The sequence below is a fragment of the Mizuhopecten yessoensis genome, unplaced genomic scaffold (genome assembly GCF_002113885.1).
Source record: "Mizuhopecten yessoensis strain PY_sf001 unplaced genomic scaffold, ASM211388v2 scaffold10883, whole genome shotgun sequence".
In the NCBI taxonomy this organism is placed as follows: domain Eukaryota; kingdom Metazoa; phylum Mollusca; class Bivalvia; order Pectinida; family Pectinidae; genus Mizuhopecten; species Mizuhopecten yessoensis.
This window is the reverse complement of record NW_018408769.1, coordinates 96124-102123: the sequence shown is the minus strand read 5'-3', so window position 1 is coordinate 102123 and position 6000 is coordinate 96124.

Here is a 6000-nt window from a genome sequence, read left to right as displayed (position 1 = left end):
AGTCGGATGACAGCTGCACGTCAATTCGTCCAAGACGACAGTCGGACGTTAACCATCCAAGTCAATTCGTCCAAGACGACAGTCGGACGTTAACCATCCAAGTAAATTCGTCCAAGACGACACTCGGACGTTCACCATCCAAGTCAATTCGTCCAAGACGACACTCGGACATAAATTCGTGTTATTCAAATTATCCCGAACGAGAGCCAGACGTTAACTCGTCCAGGATGACAGCTGCACGTTACTTCGTTTAAGCCAATTCGTTCCGGACGACAATCGGACATTAATTCGTTAAAGTCAATTCGTCCCAGATGACAATCGAACGTTAATTCGTTCAAGTTAAGTCGTCCAAGACGATAGTCAGACGTTAATTCGTTCAGGATGACACTTACGTCGTAGTCAATTCGTCTTTGATGCCAGACGAACAAAACATCCAAGGACATTTTGTCAGTGGACTGACTACATATATCAAGGGTAAGGGAAAATCCACATTGCTGAGTTACAAAAAAACGTATATAAAATCCACCAATTATAATAGTTACATATATATATTACATGTAACCGTTATCCGGTTATAATGTAATCGATGAACTACTTGCTGGTACCGGAAACATCATTTACGTCCCTGCTGTTTTTAATTTAAACCTATGTGTTTTTCTATGTGCTGCATATACATGTAAGTCAAGCAAATCATTCGAAAGATAAATACAAATAATTTACCCTTTCGTTCATCAAAGGGCAACGTTACGTAGACATCATGCACTTGCATGTTTGTATGTGTGTGTATAAGCATATACACTAGTATTGAGTAAAGTCTGCTCGCTATTTTCCCTTATACTTTAAAAAAATGATATCAATTTGCCGAATATGCAGAAAAAATCATGAATGTCTCATTTTACACGTGAAGAGATAAAGGGCGGGCTACTGTACAGATAACGGTCCCCCTGCTCACACTCACGGTGCCGTCAGTAGAAATGTGGGACAGACTCCTAGTACGGAATGAAGCTGTGAGGTCGTTAGCGGTGAAGCCTTTGATGTGGGTCGAACTTCTCTTCCATCTGGCATACACATAAAACGCGTGGTCTGTACCGGAGTAGCAGGTCCTGGACAGACCAATCTTCAGCTTAACCTGTATACAACATGTAATCACGGCGCAGTCTTCACACTCAAAGTGGCGATGAAAACAAACTTTAGTATTTGTATGGTTGTCTGTTGATATATTTTCCTGTTTTGATTTGTATATTTGATCGACAAAGTTAGAAAAAAAAATAGTTTCCAAATCCCCTCTTCTTGTTAAAGCTAACGGTGCTTGGCGCCTTGTGCGCCGGAGGCTGCCCTCCTACTATATCACAATGCGCCGGGGCGGCACACATCATGCCCCATCTAATCCGTGACAGACACACACACGTTTTTGTTTTCCTGATAATATTGCTAATTACTTGCAACTTAGTACAATATGTTTTCCCTGTTTCACCTTTTTTAATGTGTAAGGAAGGGTGAATGTATTTTTAAACAAGTGTGTGGTTTTAGTCAAGTTTTCAAAAAGTTTAAATCAGTGCAAATATATACTTGTCGGCTTTAGTGTTAATGGTGCGACGAGGTGTGTTCCCAACACAAAACCTGTACCGCTTTTTATGTTTGTTAATATTGTAGTCAGTCGGAAGTCGAATTGTTGGACCAGCTGGGACATGCGGAAACAGAAATACGTTATATTTTTTAAATAGTGTTTTAATTAATAGGGAACCTGTGACACAGTTCAATAAATACCGAAGGGAGTTTCAACCAGCATCCAGATGCGCCGCGTCACCTATTTATATGTAATCGAAGGTGCCGCTCCTGATCTGATGATTAAATAAGGTTTCTGTGGTACCATGAAACCGGAAGTGACGTTTGCAATGTGACCATACAGGGAATATTTAAGTGAGATCAGAGACCAAAATATATGATATATGTAACCCATTTTACGTATGTTATCACATGAGTCACGTTGTTCTGATGTACATGTACCTGTGTGACCTGTTGTACATGTACCTGTGTGACCTGTTGTACATGTACCTGTGTGACCTAATGTACAGTTGTGGGACCGCACAACGCACCAAAAATAGCGTGCACACACCGTGCATACATCGTTCACACCCCGTCCGCACATCGTCCACACATGGTGCGCACAAATGTGCGATTTAGCAATCGTTCGCCCCGTTGTGCGCTTCTCTCCGCACAACTGTGCGATTTGATATCATTTGTAGATCAAAATTAGGGAATGACAAAAATACGGAAGACTCGTATGCGATAATGTACACTGTGCATATATCTGTAATTTCTCATCACAATAATCAAGATTATACAATTTCACAATGCGTGTTACACAGTATTACAGCGACCGTTAGGCTGTCAAGAATGGGTTTGGCTCCAAGGTAACAGAACAGGTAAATAACAATTTTATGAGTGTCCGGAGTTTTACCTGGCCAGTGCCTGACACACAAAGCTGATATGCATTACCGTTTGACCGTAATTAATAGTATTTGTTATTTGCATTCGTTTGCCTATAGCTCCCCTTCACCTGGACTTTCACACACCCGGTCTTACCCGACGAGTTACGTAAGTGCCCCAGGCGGGGAGAAAACTACGGTCAAGGTACATGTACAAAGCGGTTATGTTTACCTGAATTAGGGATTGTGTTGTAATTTAACATGTGTCGATTAAGTTTGTTTAACAGCACAGAAAACACAATTTCTAAATATAAGAATGTATAGACAGAAAGATAAGTTTATAGATGTTGCTAGAATATAGAAACATACGTAAACATCAAAATATGTGTTTAAACACGATACCGTATAAATTGTTAAGGCATTCCTCAATTTACACCAACCACGATTGTTATCGCACAACGTCCGTCCATCGTGCAGCTTTTTATCGATCGCCCATCGTGCACACACCGTTCACACATCGTGCGCACACCGCACATCGTGTAATGTACCTGTGTGACCTGTTGTACATGTACCTGTGTGACCTGTTGTTAACGTACATTGTAACTTTGTCCAGTGGAAGTGTACGCGTGTTATGTGGAATGTGACAAAACCAGTCGGACGCGACTTTGACATGAGCACACCTGAGGACATGACGCATGCTTTGCATGTTTGAATTCATTTCATACCTATATTCGTCACATCCGTTTGGCTTTCTTTATCTCTCCCCTCTTCCCAAATCTCGATCACTCGATCATTAGATGAACGCGCGGTACTTGTTACTTATATGTATACAGATGTTGCCCCACAAGCCTGGTAAGTTGGCGATGGTTGGTCATAGCGGTGTGATAATAAACACTCTAAAACCTGTATCCTGTTATACACCCGGGTGTATCACATTTATCACATAACTGAACCATTTTACTATGTCATACAGTCATGTCATAAATAAAAAAATGTATAGTAAAAAAACTAAAGGTACTGTGATAGGTCAAATCCGTTTGAACATATTCCTACGCCACTACAGAATGTAAACTTCTTTGACTTTATTTTTTTGAGAAGTTTTATATTTTTGTTATGAAATGAATTTGAAAAGGTTTGTTGTCATTATAACACGTGTTTTCATTGCATTTATAACTGTTCATTATTTCAAAAAATGGAACTACTTTGCAATACGCGGAATGACAATACTATGTTAGGAGTACTTTGATTTTGACCATTATAGAGTCAGCTGATCACATGATTGTGTTTGAAGATATTTTTTTCAAATTACGAATGTTATGTGATAAATGTATTTTTACATTCGTTTCTATGTCATATTGAATTGATTATGTCTATCCATACAAAAAGTCACCTGCATACAAATAACATTTGATTTGTACATGTACTTTATTTTGAAACCTGCAAAAGACATTGGTCAGGAAAACAATATACCTGTAGATAATTATTGAATAATTTCTTTCCCTTTAATGTGATATAATTTAAAATATGCATTTTTGTCAATGTTTATACTCAGTTTCATACAATTGTATATCATAAAATGTCAGTAAGGTAAGGCGATACATGTGGTACAGACGGGCTCCTACATGTAAATAATTGACATTTGGTGTTTTTAGAAACCTGCCAAAGACAGTGACCATGACCCACAATCACCAAATCGCCAATCCTGTACAGAAGCTTCAGTATTTTACTGAAAGGAAGACGGCGTTATAACAATTGTCAGGGTATAACGCCTGTCAGAGGATAACGCAAACTAGATTTTTTTCTTCTATAGATTTGACAACTTTTTCCAGCAAAAAAATAACATTACTTCCCAATACCTGTGAAACGTGACACTTTACTGGCTGGGAAATAAATCCATCTTCCAATTTTAAGATATGGACATAAATAGCCCAGAGCAGCTTCCAGACTTCATAGCGCAACAGGTATGTACATGTACTAAACCAGAAAGATGGCTAAGATGCTATGACAATTTAAGGAATTAAACCCTACCCGTTCATGTGTGTGGCCGGAGTCTCAACCACAAGGCTAAGTCCGCTAATACATTAATGTGGAATTAATGTCAATAAATTTCTACCTGTCAAAATTTTGCTCGTCGTCTGTAAAATCCATATTCGCCTGATGTTAATGTCGCCATTCACATTTAATTATGTATATTTCCATATTTTGTTTGCTAATGTTCGCTGTGATGATAAAATCGCCCTCATACGGAGGCCAAAAATGGCGAAAATTAAACATCAGCGAAAAAATCCCTGTATACAGTATGTATACTATTTTTTGTCTGTAAAGAGGGAATGATAAGACAAGACGTACAGAGCTTAGGGTAACTACAGTGTTTCTAACTTGTATCGTGTTCCAACAAATGTATTTAATGGCTAAAGTATAAACATTGTACAAGATATGTTAAAAAAATATAATAAACGTTAAACAGATATTTCCTAATTTTGATAGATTTATAGAGAATTGTGTGTCGATATTAAATTTTTTTTTTTTTTTTTTTTTTTTTTTTTTGCAATTTAGATTCTGTAAAATACAATGAAGGATGCATGAAACAAGTATGACTTACGCTGATGAACAGGTACACCGCCAAAGTACGGTAACTAATCTTAGAGTGGAAATAGTCATACAGTAAAGGACGGACAGAACACAACACTGGCGACCAGTACCCGACACATCTCGGTCTGGATTCACTTCAGACAAAATTCTGGACAAAAACTGTTTTTTCATCAAAAACTGGTCCGCGACCCAACCAAACAGAGAACAGGTTCCACCTTAAATGAATTCATTCTGCATTATAACGATGGAAAGTTTGAGAAAGTATCGGTCAGTTAGCATCTAGATTCGATACGTGGTTTTGAACCAGGTAATCAGTTTCCCTCTAACACTGTAGTTTTCTTGTCAACGACGTAAAATTTTACATTTTCAAAATTACAAAATCACATTTGTCATGGGAGATAATCGGAAATGCTGCAAAACATGGACCCGAAATCTGCCTAAGGAAACACAGGTACAAATAACACAAACCTTTGTCATACAGCAAATGTAATAATGTTATTTTGTATTTTAGAACAAGGTAACAATCATGAATTTCATGAAAGAAATCATCAACGAGAAGATACCATCATCGGAAATATCCGGAAACAGGATTGGCCATTTTGGCCAGCACATCTTCGAGCATCAAGAATCAATCATCATCGAGAAATAGGAATTAAACTGTAAATCGACATGAATTCGATTCCGGCCGGTAACATTGTACGTAATGCAGCAAGCAAGTATCACACAAAATAGGAGAGCAGCGCCTCCGAAACTTTGAGAATGACAAGAGAAATTACATGTTTTATAAACATCCGTCAACAGGTGTGTCGTTGCATCCATCCACCATTTTGTGTTGGTGTCAACAGGACCTAAAGGGCGGGTGGTCAGCCGACTGATTTGTTACTCTGCAACGCATCCAAATTTGAAGTTTATTGCTTATTGCGACGGAGGTTCAGACTGTATGCAGCATTTGGATCATAAAAAAACCCAGAAAAAGACT